Genomic DNA, 19,257 nt, shown 5'->3' with positions numbered 1-19,257 from the left:
TCTTTCCTTTTACTATGAGTGAGTCAAGAGGACAAGGGGCCTCTGAGTCTCTAATTGCTGCAGCTTTCCTTCAAATGGGAACCTTCTCTTCCAGTGCAGAGAACACAGAGCAGCCTCTTGACCATGAGAACAGATTTATAAAGGCCTCTAAAATCCCACAGACTTTAACCTCTAACTGAAGGATTTTCGATGTAGACATTTAAGAGTAATTTTAATTTAATTTATGTAAGATCTGAAGTCGAATGCAAAGAATTTCTGGTAAAAGCAAACTCTAGAAGTAAAGGAATAGAAACCCACTTGGGAAGTCCAGAACACTGGCCTCTGAAGAGCAGTTTTAATAAGCCCAGAAAGGAATCACTGTCATGGCTTACTGAGGCCAGAAAAATGGTCCTCTTGTATTGCAAGGTGGGCTGCAGCAGAATTCCTGGGTTCCTAGGAGATAGTCAGTTCTTCCATGAGCAGAAAGGAACAGGGCTGAGATGTCCTAACTCTCATTTCCATATTTCCTTCTTGGCTTTGTTGTTGTTGTTACCGATATTATCATTGGCAGAGACGCTTGGCTTCCAAACATCTAATTAGAGTCTTCTAATCAGCCCAAAGAGACTAGCTTTTGGACTCCCCCTTCTACTCTTCACCAACTCCTATGGTTATCTTTCCCAAGGCATAAATGATAGAATAGCCTGAGACTACTCTTCTAGTTTTAGCAATCTCTTTAATAACTTACTGCCTGTCTAATTCCAATACTACACTTGCTTCACCTAGCCGGATGTCTCCAGCTGCAGAGTAGACTCTACTTCTCGGCTATCCCACTATCGCTGCAAACTTGACATGAATAAAACCAAACTCATTGACATGTACCACAAAAGTCCCGTCTTTCCTATTTCTTTGTTACCATCAATGCTCAGGCTTTGTGCTATATTATTTTATTAGTGAGGTCAGGTCCAGATGAGGGGGAAGATACAGTGCAAAAACCTTACCGGTAACATCACCTGTCCTTTCACATTCAGAAAGCCCTCAAAAACAATGTAGAAATCAATAATAGGACTGAAAATCCCGAGCTCCCAGACCCATCCAAGCCTGCACTCCAGTCTGCCTGCCCAAGTTCCTTTACAACTACTGCTCTCTACACCTCTAGTGAGTCTCTCTACAAGTGAAGTAGCAGCAACATGGGACTTGCTAACCCAGGATGCTGTGTCTCTTATGACGGATGACAGTCCTTGCACAACCAGCGTCACTGCTGGAACAGTTCTCTGTGATCTCAGAGTGCATGGCTTGAACCTCTATGGATAAAGAAGCTGAGGGCCAGGAAGGTGAAGAGAGAGAGACTTCAAGACAGAACTGAAACCAGAATTCAGGCTCCCAACTCACTGCTGACTGAGCTTTCCATTGTAATACAGTGTTTGCACATGTTTGGATTTCTTCTGGAACAAAAAAGCCAACTAAACAATGACTGCTGGACCCCTATATGACAGTAGGGTTAATTAAGAGTCCCAATTCACCCACTATTGCAAATCTTGAACAAAAGAGGGTAAAACAGTTTTACTTTTTAAACACCAAATCTGTTAACAACAAATGGGATGCCAGCATCCACTGAAGCTTTTCATATGTGCATAAGATAGAGTCACTATCTGTAAAGACTAGTGGAGACTCTGTAGGACAAAGAAAAAGAAAGAGAATGAGGAGGAGGAAGAAGAAAAACAGGAGAGATGGAGAATTCCTTGACATTCGCCTAAAATCATGGAGAAATTGGAGCCGAATCACTTGAAAGGCTGATCCTGGCATCTGATGCACAGAGCAACTGCTCTTAGGGGTCCATCCCCACCCCTCTCCACCCAAGACACCAGCTGGTTCTGGTTTCAACACCATGAATCCACTCCAGGCTCTGTTAACTGGAGACCAGAGGCTTCTAATAGGCTGAGTCAATTCTGAAGGAAGGTGTTCCAGTTTGTTAATGCTGGTGTTATGCAAAATACCAGAAATGGAAAATACCAGAAATGGATTGGCTTTTATAAAGGTGGTTTATTTGGCTACAAATTTACAGTTCTGTGGCCAGAAAAGTGTCCAAACTAAGGCATCAACAAGAGGATACCTTCACTGAAGGAAGGCCTATGGCATCCAGAACACCTGTGTCAGCTGGGAAGGCACATGGCTGGCATCTGCTGGTCCTTTGCTCCTGGGTTGTGTTTCAAAATGGCTTTCTCCAAAATGTCTCTCTCAGCTCCTGTGCATCCTTAGCTTAGCATCTCCAAACGTCCTTCTGTTTGCAACTCCAAGCCTCTCTGAGCATCTCTGTCAGCTCCCTAGCGTCTCTCGAAAAGTCTCTCTCAGCTGCTCTGAGCTCCTTCTGCCTGTGAGCTCCCTTATAGGACTCCAGTGATTTAATTAAGACCCACCCTCAATGGGCAGCGTCCATATCTCCATGGAAATAACTTAATCAAAAGATTAATGTCTGCCCTCACAAGACTGCATTAAAGAACATGGCTTTTGGGGGGCATAATCTATCCAAACCAGCACAGATGGCAGGTTGTATTAGCACTAAGACAGACTTGGAGTGGCTTAGAGGGTCCTATTCTATAACATTTAAGTCCTTTGATCTAAGTCATTATGGGTTTAGAGAGGCAGGAGGAAAGGGATACTGCTGTTTCTCCCTCACCCTCCCTTCTCTTCCCTTTCATTTACCCAGAGACAGCTGGATTGACTGTCATGAGTCTACCTGGAGGCTCTAAAGAGTAACTTTAGAATAAATAATACAATACTCTTGGGATCACTTTGACAGCACATGGACAAAAATGCAGGGCAGTTTTGAAGGGCTCATTTCTACACTTCAAGTGAGAAAAGTTTCAGGAAACTCAGCTGAGGCCTGGCTGAGTTATCCCACTCTGTTGCAATACATGAATTATTATGCTAATAACCACATCAATTGCAATATAAATTCAACATTTTTTAAACTGTGCTCTGGTGAAGCTTTTATTTTTATTATTATTAATTTCTATTCTGAAACAATTTCAGACTTACAGAAACATTGCAAGTGTAGCATGAGGAACTTGTGTTTTCCTGGACCATTTTAGAGTAAGTTGCTGACATGATGCTCCAGTACCCCCAGCGGGTGGAGGGATAGAGGACTTGTTCTCAAACACACAAGAAGACAAGCATGGGAACCTCAGAAATAAGTAAAGGAACCACTGAGGGCACTTGAAGAGCCAATGAGTGTGCAGTGGGCGTCCTCATCCTATTTTTACCTCCAGGCTATTGTAATGTGATTGACATCTGCAAATGATCTCCAACTTAAGACCTCTATAATTCCGCTTTCTCGCAAACCCTACATTAATCTTTCAGCAGTTAATTCACCAGCTCAGAAACCGCCAGCGGTTTTCTTTTGCCCAAACCCTACCACATGAAGTGGCAATGGTTGCTTGGCCCTTAAGGCTTTTCACAAAAGGGCCTCAAACTACTCTAACTTTGAAATGGAGTTGTGTAATGTGGTAATTTAGCATTCGGACTTGAAACAGAGTGCCTAGCTCTGAAACCTGGTTCTATCACTTACCATCTTTGTGACCTTGTGCAAGTCACCTCGTCTCTAGGTACCTCAGTTTCCTCATCTGTAAAATGTAAAATCTGATCACTGTTGATAGCAATCTCCACACCCTTGTGTTACAAGACCCTGCTGAAACTCTGTTCTCACACCCTCCTTGTCCTAACTCTTACAATCCACCCCCTGGGTCCCCCTGCTTTTGCAGAGCACTAACTTTCATCTTTCCCAGCCTGCCAATCTCTCATTTCAGGTCCTGCCCATCCTTCAAGCTCCAGCTCAGATCTTACCAACCCACACAGCCTTTCCTGTTCCCCCTGGAAGAAAGGGATCTTTTCTCCCCACTAACGCCCTTTGCAAGTATCACTTGGTGTTTTTAATTATAGTTACTGTAATCATGTTTTAAATGAGAGGGAAAATAAAAGTGCTTTGCATGTTGTCAAGCACAACACAGATGTGATTATAATAATGATAATGGTATTTTCTCTCCACCACAGTACTATGAGTTGCATGAGGGCAGAGAACATATCTATTATGTTTGTTTCTTCCACAGTGCCCTATACAATAAAATTTTTGAGTAAATTTTTTAAGTGGATGAGTTAATGATTGATAGTGTAGGGTGAATTAGCTTATCAGAAGGGTTTCCTGTATGGAGGTCACTGAGGGAATGCAAACACTTTGATGCAGACACTTTGACGGGAGGAGGGGGAATATTTTCAGATCATGGGTATTTTTCCGGTAGGGAAGGCCTGGGTAGGAGACCCCTGTGGGAAGCTCTGAAAAACCAAGGGGTGAGCAAGTCAGAGGACGCTTGGTACCTTTAAAAAGGTTTCTTCAGGCCTTCTTTTTTTAAATTAAAAAAAAAAATTTTAATCAGATTTATTGAACTATAATTTTACATACATAAAATTCACCTTTTTTAGATGTATGGGTCTATGAATTTTGACAAGCACACGAAGTCTTTGTTACCAATCAGCACAATCAAGATAGAAAACATTTCTATCACCCCTTGAAAATTCCCTCAAGCTTCTTTGTAGTCATTCCTTCCCTTCCCTGAGACCCCAGCCACCAGTGCTGTTTTCTGTCCCTAGTTCTGCCTTTTCCAGAATGTCACATAAATGAAATCATACAGCATATGGCCTTTGTGTCTGCCACCTTTTACTTGGCATAATGCATTTGAAATTTATCCATGTTTTTCTGTGTACCAGTACTGTCTGTCTTTCTGTTGTTGAGTAGAATTTGTTATACTGATGTACATACCCATTTACCAGTTGTACATATTGGGTGCTTCTAGTTTGGCGTGATAATGAATGAAGCCTCTATAAATAACCACATATAGGATTTTTGTGGACATGTTTTAACTACTCTTGAGTTAAGACTTCAGTGTGAGACTGCTGAGTTGAATGGTAAGCATATAAGAAACTGCTGAACTGTTTTCTAAATTACATTCCCCCCAGAAATGTATGAGAACTTCATTTGCTTCACATCCTCACCAGCATTTGGTATTGTCGGGTTTGTTATTGTTTTTTCCATTCTGATTGGTCTGTAGTGGCATCTCGCTATGGTTTTCATTTCTATATCCTTAATGACTGCCATCATCAAGCATCTTTTCATATGATTATTTGTTCTATTTGTTCCTGGCCTTCTTCTTAATTCAAATCAGGGAAGTGCTCTGGGCTTTGCTGCTCACCTTCTATTTCAAACCTCTTTCTCACCCAGTGTGCCGGTTTGAATGTATTATGTCCCCCAAAACGCCATTATCTTTGACACAATCTTGTGTGGGCAGATGTATTAGTGTTGATTAGATTGTAATTCTTTGAGTATTTCCATGGAGATGTGATCCACCCAACTGTAGGTGATAATTCTGATTAGACAATTTCCATGGAGTCATGGCCCTGCCCATTTAGCATGGGCCTTGATTAGTTTACTGGAGCACTATAGAAGTTCAGCAGAAGGAGCGAGCTTGCTACAGCCAAGAGGGACACTTTGAAGAAAGCACAGGAGCTGCAGATGAGAGAGTTTGAAAACGGCCATTGAAAGCAGTCTCTTGCTCCAGAGAAGCTGAGAGAGGACAAATATCCCAAGTGCAACTAAGAGTGACATTTTTAAGGAACTGCAGCCTAGAAAGGAACGTCCTGAGAGAAAGCCATTTTGAAACCAGAACTTTGGAGCAGATGCCAGCCACGTGCCTTCCCAGCTAACAGAGATTTCCCGGACGCCATTGGCCATCCTCCAGTGAAGGTACCTGATTGCTGATGTGTTACCTTGGACACTTTATGGCCTTAAGACTCTAACTTTGTAACCAAATAAACCTTCTTTTATAAAAGCCAATCCATTTCTGGTGTTTTGCATTCTGGCAGCATTAGCAAACCAGAACACCCAGTTTACCTGGTTTCTATCTCCATCAATCACAGCTCCTAGTTGCAAGCAACAGAAACTGACTGTAACTCATAACAAAAGAGACTTTAAGTACAGTAGGGGCTCACAGAACCCCAGTCCAGGCTTGGAAAAGAACAGGAATTAAGAGAGCTCTAGAGGTCTAAGCAATGGGGTGACAGCAGCAGTCACCCTGCAGAAGAGCCTGGTTACGAGCTGCTCTTAGAGCTGCTCCTTACCGCCTTGACCCACCTGCCAAGTCAAAGCCCTGGGAGAGGAAGTTTCATTGGCCAAGCTAGGTCGCCCCTCCTGCCAGGCTGCAGCGAGTGGGGAGGTATAGGAGTTGACCCTTTTGGCTTCTGTAGTTGGAGGCAGGCACTACGTCCTATCAGGGCTACACACAATGAGGCAAAGTTCCCTGAAAGGAAATTTGGGTGCTCTTGGGAAGGGGGACTGGATGCTGACAGATAACTTCCCCAAAATATTCACCACACTGTGCTTTTAGATCTGTGCCTTGATTCTCCTTTTCAGTCTGGACCATATAGATGGACAACTCATTTGTGCAGCTGTCTGACATTTTGGTTCTACTCTCAAGATGCTACCGTTCTTTCTTGGTGGCATGTGCTGCTGCCGGACAGCAAGCAGTGCCACACCCCATGCTCCCAGGATGTCCAAGCCCAGGTTTAGTGCCCCATGACCATGCTTATCTTGAGAACTGATGGAGAACAAACAGAGGGTGCATGAGGGACCTGCTGACTGGAATTGAGGGCACCAGAAGGTCAGAATAGAGACAGAAGACGAGAAGGAAAGCACAACAAACTTAGTTGACACTGTAGTCATGCTACTCCATCCCTCACTCGGTATGCACTTAGTGCCAAAGAAAGCAGGGAGGAGTAAAGAAGGACCATCTCCATTTTAAGTTCTGTTCTGTCTGGAACTAATGCTTGCAGCAGGGTCTGGTGTGAAAGGAATAATGAAAAGTGAGAGGAGTTACTGGGGTCGGGGAGATGTTTGGGGGAAAGTTTTCTCATTAGCAAAAAAACGACACAATATGGATGGTCCCTTTTCTGTCCTTGGTCTTTATCATCTGCATGTAATACCTGGACCTGTGACAGCCATCATGTGACTATGAGGGGGACATGCTTGAGGACAAGAGCCTACTCCCTGAGGATGCCAGAGAAAAAAGGGAATCAGACTGGATCTTGATGATGTTGCTGGGCTGTTTCATTAACCAATCTTGGAACTTGTGAAGCCCTCCAGACTTATTTCATTACTGCTGAAGACACTAGTAGTTGTGTTTTCTGTTACAGCTGAAAGAATCCTACACAATCCAGCCTTCTAGCCACTACTCTAAGCACTGGGCACATTATAAAAACCACTGATATTATCTAATGCTGGAGTGCGAGCCTGCAGAGGGAAACTCTCCCTATCTAAAAAATAAAAGACTTTATGCAGCTGCATGGTTAACACATGCCTAAGGCCAGCCATCCTACTCCTTATCCTTTGTCTTTTTTGGGCAAGCATCCTGTAATTTGGAAGCATAGATATTGGGTAATTACTATGGCAATGATTAGGGATTCATTTCTGGAATAAGGAAATATAATTATAGTCACATTTCAGCTTGTTTCTATGACAACAGGGGCAATTGCAATTGATCAGCATTTTTCTTCCTAAACAGATCCGTGAATCTCATTCAAATGAAATGCTAAACAGCAATTAAATATCCTCATAAAAAAAACTAGGGTTGCTGGGAAAGAGTGGAATCAGATTATATTTTGTGTGGCATCTTACAGGCTCATCCTGGGCTTTGGTATTCTATGAAAATAAAAGGTCCTCAACAGGCTAAATAGAACCAAATTACCTGTCAATTGCAGCAGAAACAGGACATTTGATACAAAATTCAAGAAAAACGAGGAAAGTCTGGAATCTAAAATACAGAATCTTAGAACTGGAAGTGAAAGGATCCTCTACTCCGGCCTCTAGGCTCAGTCCTGCGTCTTCCTCACGTAGAATGTGTGATGGTCTAACCTGCCTCTAAGTTCTGTGGGGTCGGGGACTCCATGGCCTTCCTGCTATCTATTCCACGCCTCAGTTGCCCCCACCCAGAGCAAGATCTTTTCAAAAACCTCTGTAACTGTCATCTGAATCATTTCCCCTTGAATTTTGCCCCAGAAATAGAAAATGCATCATCAACACCCTTTTTATCTCATTAATAATATTACCCTGCATTTATAAAGTGCTTTATCGCAAATATTGTGCCATCACATACATATTTTGTTTTAATAATCTCGAAAGACAGCATATCCATTTAACAGATGACAGGCTGGCTTGGTTCAGTTCACACAGTCTGGGAGTGAAAGCATCTGGATTCACAAGAGGACCTTGACCCCTAAGCTGTTGTTCTCTCCACACAGTATATTTCTTATAATTGCTGGAAGTGACTCAACAGCCCTATTTTCCCCTAATTTAGTCCAGCTCCATTAATTCCCCTGCTTAGTCCCTAAATTACATTCTTTTACTATTTCTTTTTTAACATCTCCCCTATTCCCTGTACAATTTCAGCATATCCCAGGTTCCAATGGATAGAGGATAAATAATCAAGTAAAATAAGTCTTTTCTGACTTCGTTTTCTGAGAAGCAGCAAGGTCAAGTGACTGAAGCCACAAGGTGGCAATTGGGAAACCAGAGTTTAATTGTAATTGCATCAGTGACATGTTGTCTCCTGACACCAATCAGGTAATTTCACTTTTCTAACGGGTCAGAGAGTCACTGATACTCTTTACCAAGGTGGGAAACTGGAGGAGGAATTAGATGAAGATTGACTGGGACAACGGGCAGAGTTCATATGGCAAAAAGAGCAGTATTCATATATTGATTTGTTAAATGACTAATTACTGAGCACCTACTATGTGCCAGTGCCAGGGACTGGAAATACAGCGAATGGCAAACCACACAGGTAGGATTCCTGCCCTTGCGGAAAAGTAAAGGAAGTTGTGAGAACAATGTCAAGGGGGCCTGTTCCAGGCTGAGGGGATCATAGAAAGCTTGCTCTCTTGAGGAAGGGGCATCTATGCAGAAAACAGAAGGATGAACAGGAATTAGCTAGGTGAAGCAGGTGGAAATGGAGAATACGGGGGTTGTTCCAGACAAAAGGACCACCATGCACAAAATCAGCAGATTTGGATTCTGGTCAGATCTCAACACTAATAGCACTGTGATCTCTTTCAGCCTCGGTTTCTGCAGCTATAAAGTAAAGGCACTGGATCAGGATTAAAAATGTCTTAAACCTTTAACACTGGGGTGTGTGTGTGTCTACTGAACAAGGGTACCATGTAAATGGAGAGTAGAATTTATATGAGCTTTTTGGGGGGTTTAGGAGCCATATGGTCAACCATAGGCAAATATTTGAAGGAGGGAGTCTCAAACTCCCTTCATCTCTTTCCTTTCTTCCCTTTCCAATGCTATCGTGCTCCCTGGTGCAGCTGCTCACCCTTTCAGGCTGGCCTGCTCTCCTCTGCTGCACAGCCCTACTTCAAAATTGTCCCTCTTTTCTATTCCACCCCAAATTTCTTCTTCCAATTTTGGTTTTAGGAGAGGAAAATAATTCCCTACTTTCCCCTGCCAACATGAGCTTATCACCTCACTCATATCTGATCTCATCAATGCCACATTCATTCCTTTTTTAAAAAACATCTTTATTAAGATATAATTCACATGCCATGAAATTTGCCCTTTGAAAGTTTACAACTCAAGTACACAATTCAAAGTATATACACAGAGTTGTGCAGCCATTGCCACAATCTAATTTCAGAATATTTTCAAGTACCCAAAAAGAAACTCTGGACCCATATGCCCTCCCCTCAGGGCCTGGCAACCGCTAATCTACTTTCTGTCTCTGTGGATTTGCCGATTCCGGAATTTCATACAAATAGAATCATACAATACCTGGTCTTTTGTGTCTGACTTCTTACACTTAGCATAATGTTTTCAAGGTTAATCCATGTTGTAGCATGCATCAGTACTTCATTCATTCTTTGATTGCCAAGAAAAATGGTCCATGGTACGGATATATCCCATTTTATGCACTGATTAACTGATGGACATGTGGGTCCAGGGACTCTTTGGCTATTGTAAATAATGCTGCTATGAATATTTGTGTACAAGTTTTGGTGTGGACATACTTTTCATTTCTCTTGGATATACACTTAAGAGAAGAATTGCTGGATCATATGGTAACTCTACATTTAATCTTTTGAGGAACTGCCAGACTGTTTTCCAAAGCAGCTGCACCATTTTACATTTCCAACAGTAACAGATGAGGACTCCAATTTCTCCAAATCTTTGCCAATGCTTGTAATTATCTGTCTTTTTGATTACAGTCTTCCTAGTGGGTGTAAAGTGGTATCTCACTGTGATTTTGATTTGCATTTCCTCTAATGGCTAATGATGGTGAATGGGCAGGTTTTCATGGGATTCTTTGGAGAAAGGTCTATTTAAATCATTTGTCCACTTTTTAATTGGGTTGTTTGTCTTTTTATTATTCAGTTATAAGAGTTCTTTATATTTGCTGGACACAAGTCTCATGTCAGATATATGACTTGCAAATATTTTCTCCTATTCTGTAGGTTGTCTTTTCACTTCTTCCTTGGTTGTATTGTTTGTAGCACAAAAGTTTTAAAGTTTGATGTAGTACAGTTTATCTACTTTTTCTTTTGTTATATAAGAAACCACTGCCTAATCCAAGCTCACAAAGATTTACCCCTTTGTTTTATTCTAAGGATTTTATAGTTCCAGCGCTTACATTAAGTATGTAATCCATTTTGAGTTAATTTTTGTTTATGGTAATAAGAAAGGGGTCTGTTCCAGTTTGCTAATGCTGCCATTATGCAAAATACCAGAAATGGACTGGCTTTTATAAAGGGGGTTTATTTGGGTACAAATTTACAGTCTGAAAGCCATGAAAATGTCCAAGCAAAGACATCAACAATAGGGTACCTTCACTGAAGGATGGCCAATGGTGTCCAGAAAACCTCTGTTAGCTGAGAAGCATGTGGCTGGCATCTGCTGATCCTTGGTTGTTCTCCAGCTCCTCTCTCAGCTCCTGTGCATTCTTCAAAATGGTGCTCTTGGGGCATTTTGTCCTCTCTTAGCTTCTCCAGAGCAAACACTGGGCTAGCATCTCCAAAGTGTCAGCAAAAGTCTGCTTTCAGTGGCCGTGTCCAAAATATCCCTCTCAGCTGCTCTGAGGTCATTCTGTTTGTGAGCTCTTTTATAAGACTCCAGTGATTAAATCAAGACACACCCTGAATGGGCAGGGACTGTATCACCATGGAAATCATCCAATCAAACGTTTCACTCACAGTTGATTGAGTCACATTTCCATGGAAACACTCAATCAAAGGATTCCAACATAATCAACACTAATAAGTCTGCCCCCACAAGACTACATTAAAGAACATGGCTTTTGGTGGGGCATGATATATCCAAACTAGCACAGGGTCCAACTGCATTCTTTTGTATGTGGATATCTAGTTGTCCCAGCATCATTTGTTGAAAAGCCTATTCTTTTCCCCATTGAATTGTCTTGGCACCATTTTTGAAACTCAGCTGACAATAAATATAAGGATCAGTTTCCGGACTCTCAATTCTATTCCATTGATCCATATGTCTACCTTCATGCCAGTACCCCTCTGTCTTAATTACTACAGCTGTGTAATAACTTTTGAAATCAGAAGTGTATCTTCAAATTTTGTTCTTATTTTTTAAGACTGTTTTGGTTATTGAGTCCTTTGCATTTCCATATGAATTTTAGGATGAGCTTCATACCTGCAAAAAACCCACCTGGGATTTTGACAGGGATCACACTGAATATGGGGAGCATTGCCATCTTAACAATATTAAGTCTTCATTCCATGAATGTGGGATGTCTTCCCATTTACTGACATCTTCTTTAATTTCTTTCAGTGATATTTGTAGTTTTCAGTGTACGTCTTGTACTTCTTTTGTTATATTTATTCCAAAGTACTTTATTATTTTTGATACTACTATGAATGGAATTGTTTTCCTAGTTTCATTTTCTGATATGTAGAAATACAATGGACTTTTGTTCATTGATCTTGTACACTACAACCTTGCTCAACCTTGTTTATTAGTTCTAACAGATTTTTTATGTGTGTGGATTCCTTAGAATTTTCTACAGAAAAAATTATGCCATCTGCAAAACAGAGATAGTTTTACTTCTTCCTTTAAAGCTGAGTGCCTGAAATGCTTTTTTTTCTTTTTCTTGCTTTTATTTTTGTCGTAGCTAGAATTTACAGTACCCTGATGAATAAAGAAGGTTAGGGAAGGCATCCTTGTCTTGTCTCTGTTCCTTATCTTATAGGGAACACATTCAGACTTTTTACCATTAAGTATGATGCTAGTTGTGGGTTTTCCATAGATGCCCCTTATCAAGTTGAAGAAGTTCCCTTTCGATTCCTATTTTGTTGTCTGTTTTTATCATGAAAGGGTATTGGATTTTGTCAAATGCTTTTGCTGTATCCACTGACATAATTGTGTGGTTTTTGTCTTTTATTCTGTTAACATGGTGATCATACTGATCAATTTTTATATATTAAACCAAATCTGCATTTCCTGGGATAAGTTCCTTTTGGTAACTGCATAAAATCCTGTTTATAAGTTGCTGGATTTGGTTTGCTGGTATTTTGTTAAGGATTTTTGTATCTATAATCATAAAGGATATTGGTCTGTAGTTTTCCTTCCTTGTGATGTCTTTGCCTGGTTTAGGTATCAGGGTGACCCTGGCCTCACAGCATGCATTGAAAAGTATCCCTCCTATTACATTTGTCACATTTATTTTTGTCTTAACATCTCTGCTCATATTTCATCATCTGAATACGTTTGTGCCTTGCTTCTCAGTCATTCCAAATCCTGCCCGTCATTTGGAGCCAGTTCAAGCCTCTTTGTTACTAAACCTTATCCTGACTGCTCCAGCTCCAAAGGGAGTTCAACTTCCTTGGAGCCCCTTCAGTTCTCACTGTGCTTATAGCTAGAACTTACTACAAAGTGAGGTAGCTGTATATTATAAAGCAAATTCTGGGTGTTAGGTAGAAACTGGAAGCAGGATAAATGGGGTCACCATAGGTAGCAAAGTCTCAGTCAGGCAGCTGAGAGCAGAAAGATATCTGAGCCTGGTGAACCAGGACCAGTAGGGTAACTTGAGGTTATGCGACTAGCTCCCTAGTAAGGCTGCAAATCCCGTTGAGACGGAGTAGCGGATGGTTAAGAATGCACCCTTTACTATTTGAATAGTGGCTCAGTTACTTACTTTCTGTTTGATCTTAGGCAAGTCACTTTTTAAACTCAGTTTTCTAATATTTGAAATGGAGATAATAATGCCAATCTCAGAAAGTTGTGGTGAACATTAAATGACCTATGCAAAACACATTGCATTAAGTTCAATGAGTGGTAGCTGTAATATGCATCCCTGGACATGCTTTGTGAAAAAAGGGTCTGTGGTTAAAGAAATTCTGGACTACATCCCTCTTCTTAGAGATTCAAAGGGCCTATTAACATATAAAAGCTCTGAAAAGTCCTACAGTAAAGAGTCCTATTTAATTTGTTTTGACCCAGAATTTCCCAAATCTATCTGACCAAGTTGACCCCCCCCTTCTTTTAAAAGATTAACACTTATTTTACACACTTTTGGAAACACAATATTAGTTGCATTTATTGCATAAAGGAAGCCACATTAAATTGTTAAAACTGATCACGTTTTATTGCTTTGCTTTTCCCAGAGGCATGTGTAATTTAAAAGCAGCAGTCTAGGGGAGATAAAGCTTCTAACCTACAGAAAGAATCAAATGCTTTAAAAGCCCAAAGGAAACAGAAAACTTCAGGCAGAAAGAGCAGATCAATAAGGAGTTATTTTTGGTCACGGAGACATTTGTAAAATCATTGATTCTTGGAATTCAACAGCATGGTAAAGTTCACCTCCTTTAAATTCCCACCTTGTACAGAAATTCTTCCTTCATCAGCCCCAACCCCTGCTGGCACACACCCAGCAGTTCTAGTTACTAGAAAATACTCCCGCACATTGGACTGGAATCTGCTTCTTTGTAACCTCTACCCAAGGTCATATTAATGGAATTTTGAGTTTTGTGTTTTGGCAAGAACTGTCGATTTTGTGGACAGCAAAGAAAATGTACCAAAAAATTGCTGAAGATTTACACAATGTAAAGTAAAATCTGTTAATTGAGAAATGAACTGAAAATAAGAATTGTTGGAAAAAACATTTTTCACTTTCTTCATCTGTAAGTGGGACTCACAATCAGAAGTTCAGCTACCCTGTAATCAATGCATGTCCTCTTTCCTCTGTGGGTGGAATCATTTAGCAGTTGTCAATTTCCGTAAGAAAAGGGAAATACATATTTTAAACTTATTTCTACTTTCTCATATTTCTATATTAGTTTTAAAAATATTTAAAGAGACATTTTACAATCTCATAGCCCAAATCATATCCTTTATTTATGAAGTGAGTTTATTATAAAAGCAAGACATAAATAATTAAAATATAGTGTATGTTTCATAAATGTAGGTTTATATACATGAATCAAGCACGAGAACAAGTAACACTACCAATATTTTATAGAAATGTAGCTGTTTGATACAATGAGGAATTTTCCAAGGCTTTATATCACTTAAAACTTTGTAAAATTGTAAAGAGAACTCCAAGATGTAAATGGAATAGGAGTTAGACAATAAGGGAGTCACCAGAATCCAAGTCCCTTTAAGTGTCTGGCATCATTCAATAAGCCATCAGGGACTGGGCAAAAGCACAGCCTAATATAAAAAGCATGGGCTGTGTTTGTACAGGACTATCCTTCCAAAGGAGACCTTACCAGACTCGCTCTCATTTTGCATTAAACTGCCACTTCATCACTTTTTAGTAGCTGTAAAAAAGTCCATATTCCTGTTTTACAAATGAAGAGAATAATGGATTCATAGTGAACAATATCACAACCGTCTATCAGTAATGGCAGTTCAGCAACTGGTTAATGCTAGCTGTGCTCTCCCTTCAGTTAAATCATTTCCTTTGGTTCAGTCCGATAGTTTCCTTACTCTAAAGGGTATAGACATTGGAAAACAAATACAGGGCTGTCTAGGAAAAGGGTCGGTATTCGTTAGGACGAACAAATGGCCGTCAACAAGCACTGTAAAGCTTTGCGCACTGCTTATCTGAGGATTTGGGCGCAACAGTAATATGTATTGGCATTTACTTACTGACACACACAACAAAGGATGTTTTTGTCTTTGTCCTTGAAGGAGAGTATGCATAGCACAGATTATATCAACTGTTCCTTCAACAGGTATCGGGGTAACTTCCGCAGTGCTAGGCATTCATAGGAAATATTTTTTGAACACTTAATAGGAGGCTGAATAATACCTGGTGCTTGACTTCATGGAACTGACAGTCTAGTGAAAGAGACAGACAAGTAAATCAATAATTTCCACTGAAAGTGACAAGTTCTTTGCTGGAACCAGGCACACAACGCCATGGGAACACAGGCAAGGGCAGACAAATCAGATCGGTAGAAGGAAAAGGCTTCTCAGAGGAGCTGATTTCTAAGCTGTCAGTATCAAAGCTCAACCATCTCTGACTCTGACTTCAATTCCCAGCACTCAGGTGACAAAGTACCTCCTGACCCTGCCTTTCTGAGTTCTTGACACTGTCACAGCCAGATTTAGAGCCTACGTTCTCAGGCAGGGAAGAAAAGAAAGGAAGGAAAAACAGAAAACAAAGAGCAGAAATTAAAAAGCTCCATTGCAGACAGGTTCCAGAAGTTGCTAGAGATGCCCGGGGGTGTGAATTTGGCCCAAGAAAGTTTCATTCCAAGGAAGGGAGACCACCTTGTGCTTGAGCACTCTGCTTCCTCATCATGGGGAGTAAAATCCAGAATATGATTTCCCTTTATCTTTGCCAACCAACAGGACTAGGCAAACAGTCTTCTTCAATCCAGGGGCCCTCCGAGACAAACCGCTGAGGTGCTGCTTTCTGCACCACTGAGGACAGGGAAATGGAAACGCGATCGCTGTGCACTCCCAGAAAATGAGGTTGGACCTTTTGCTAACGCCCTGAGTGACTTCACACAGAATGCTTCAACTGCCACTAGCTTGCCCAGTCTTCCACCTTCCCAGAGATGAAACGCATTTACAATCCTGCTTCTGCAGGCTGAAACCAAAAGCAGCGCCTGCCCCCTTTGGGATCCTATTCCCCACCCTGAGACTCTGCCAAAGACCCAAAAAGAAAGTGTAAGTAATTACCTTAGACTGTCCTCCAGGGTCTCCTCATCAGAAGAGAAGGTCCCATTGCTGACACTCTGCTGGGAGTAACTCTTTTTCTCCACGGATTCCTCCCGGGACAACAACGTATCTTTCTTTTTCCTTTTGCCAAACAATCTCTTAAAAGGTTGGAATTTGCCTCCCTTCTTCTTGTCTGTGAATTACAAGATAAACACACACTGAATTTGACAGGGCTGCACACCTGAGACTGAAACAAGTTACAGCCGAGTTGCCTCCGGCCCGGGGAGCTGGGGCAAAGGGCAGTTATCGCCTGAACCAGCGATGGAGCTTGCAGGGCGGGCAGAGTAGGAGCCGGGGGCGCAGGGAGCCTTCTGTCCCCCAGGCTCCAAGGAAACATCTGAGGAGAGAAAGAAGCGGTTCCAAGCCCCACAGTGGCTGACACAAAGGTGGTGCCCGCTTCCTTAACAAAAGCAGGTGGCCAATGCCCTCCATGGAAGAAGCTGAGAAAAAGATAAACATCAGACAGACACACTCACACGTATATCCTCTTTCAGATTCATGTTCTTAGCCTTTATTAGATACAAAAGATAACTGCAAACTCTTGGCATAAGCTTTGCCCCCAATTCCCTGCATGTCCATATATTTCCCACTTATTTCTCTTGTCTCATTTTAAAACCTGCTCTGAAAAGCCCCAAAGGAGTTGCTATGAACATCTTCCCATATATTACTTCATCTAGTCAGGATCTAGGCTCTTTGCCAGCATCTCCTTTAGATATTTAGGTAATACCTTTCAGTTCTGCTTCAGCTACAAATTCCTTCACCGTCACTCCACTCCTGCCTCAGAAAAGAAAGTGTAAATCTCCCTCTGTCAGAACAAGCATCTCCTCACATCTTTCCTTGTTCTTCAGGAACCTCAAGGAGCCATTCATCTAGTAGTCAGACAACTGTGCTTTTTAAAAATTATTTAACCCTTACTGATGGAGCAAGCTAGTCACTTCATTTCCTCTGGTAATCTTCAGCTCTGCCTTGAGAGTTGACAGAAAATGTGAAGTGAGGAAGAAGTGGTTCAAACTACCTCACCCTACACAGGGAGTAAGGCGGTGAGGAAGCAGACAGAATAATCACCCATTACAAAACGTCAACAGTCTGAGATGGTCACTACAGGATCAGCAGACCCTCAAACTTCAGCAGTCCCCAGAAACAATGTTGTCTCATAACGCATTTTAAAAGGAAAGGATGTTTATGCTATACCGGATGCCATCTACGCATAAGGCACTGTTCTAGTAAACATGTAGTCTTCAAAACCTAGTAAAATTATATTCAATTGTATTATTTAAAAAGTCAAGGAAGTTTGAATACAATTGGGATCGTATCATTTTAAAGTGAACATAAATACACAAAACTGGAGGGTCTGATTTCAGAATGTTTGTATGTTTTCAGTGGTTATTCAGGAGTGAATAGAGGCTAGAGATTTTCATGACATTTACCTTTAGTACCCATGAATAGAATCTCCAAGGGATAATTTTTAACAATTATAATCAGTAACTTTTGAAGACCATCAAAAAATAAGAGAACAGACCTATATGAAATAAGCTGATTTGCCCATTTAAAAAAATTCTACAAGGCACCACAGGTATCATTATATTGTTATATAATTGGTCTTTGACACTGCCTGATGAAATAAGTTAATACTTTCTCTACAACTGTTCAAAGATGAAAATATGTAAATGACACCAGATTTCTAGGTTTCACTGCATCATAAAAGGTGAAACAGAGATTTGTGCTATATTTCACTTATTTCCAAGGTAAAATCTTTCCTTTTATATCAGTAGCCTTTTCCCACTACAGAAATAGCTAACTCCAAATCCTTAGTTATTATTCTCTAATCAGAAATATTCTAAAAGATCATAGAAAATTTCTTTAAAAATCAGTGATGGCATCATTACACCCACCCTGAGTCCACAGATCTAGCTTTTAAGACAAGCAGAGTATTTAAGGTTATATTAGAATTTATTAAAAGGAACAAAAAAATCATCATTGCCCTAAAGCACAGTGGATTTGGTGTTCAGTGGAGCTGGAGCCAAGGGAGTGAACCATAATTAAAAAAATGAAATTACATTTCTTCAATAGGTTATCTGTGTCATTAACCAACAGGTGACTGGGTCTATGTGCTAAGTCAAGAATGTTCACGCATTCCTTTTGTCTTAGTGCCAAGAATGGTGCCAGATACCATATAAAATATTTGCTGCAATGGTCATATTGCTGGGAGAGGCAGAAAGTGAACAGAACCTGAAAGGAGTCGAAAACAGATAAAAGACAGGAAAAAAAGACAAACTTGGGGAGGACGGCAGGACACAGCGGCCTTGGTTATCCGTCTATATCATTGGCCTGTTTGAAGCTTGTGTCTGATACTGCCGCTCTGGCACTTTATATGGGCAATAACTTGGCACGAGTACACACACATTATCCTGGAAGACGTGCCGAAGTCCAAATGCCAGACAATTCTCAGGAAATACACAGGAACACTGTTCCAGCAATGCCTTAGTGATTATCAGGAAAGTAACACTAAAAACCTACTTGAACACTCCATTCAACAACCCACCCTTCTTACCATGAGACAGAAAAGATTCTAAGTCCTAAAAACATGAAACTCTTTTTACATGGGGGCTTGGAACATGGAAGCTTTCATCAGAGGTCTCTTTCAAAGTCTTAGTTTTTGTTGACATCTCCGTTATGAAAAATATTTCTCACCCTCCTAATTTCCAAAATTAATAACATATTTCCTGTCAGAAATACTTTTAAATTTTAGTTGCATTCTTTGATTATTTTATTATTAACTGCTTAGGATAAATGGTTTAATTTTCTAGAATGAACTTCATAAAAGTACCAATAATTACATTTAGACCCATCCTACATTTAGAAAGCAAAACCTGATTAAGTGACAAGAAGGAATAAAATTTTATAAATCACAGAAGAATTTTTTACTCTTTTACTTATTTGATTCTCTAATTTTATTCTCAAAGTTTGTATAAGCTCTCTCACATCAAAAA

General features: G+C 40.6%; 1 protein-coding gene across 8 annotated transcripts in view; it reads right to left on the bottom strand.

The window, feature by feature from the left end:
- Nucleotides 1–19,257, bottom strand: part of CRACD (capping protein inhibiting regulator of actin dynamics) — a 279,081-nt gene that overhangs the window by 52,751 nt on the left and 207,073 nt on the right. For all 8 annotated transcript variants that reach the window (XM_037829848.1, XM_037829855.1, XM_037829851.1 and 5 more), the window contains one exon: nucleotides 16,229–16,400. The gene's annotated coding sequence lies outside the window, so the exon portion shown is untranslated. The remainder of the gene's footprint in view (nucleotides 1–16,228; nucleotides 16,401–19,257) is intronic.

This window comes from Choloepus didactylus, chromosome 3 (genome assembly GCF_015220235.1).
Source record: "Choloepus didactylus isolate mChoDid1 chromosome 3, mChoDid1.pri, whole genome shotgun sequence".
In the NCBI taxonomy this organism is placed as follows: Eukaryota; Metazoa; Chordata; class Mammalia; order Pilosa; family Megalonychidae; genus Choloepus; species Choloepus didactylus.
This window is presented reverse-complemented; position numbering and strand designations above follow the sequence as displayed.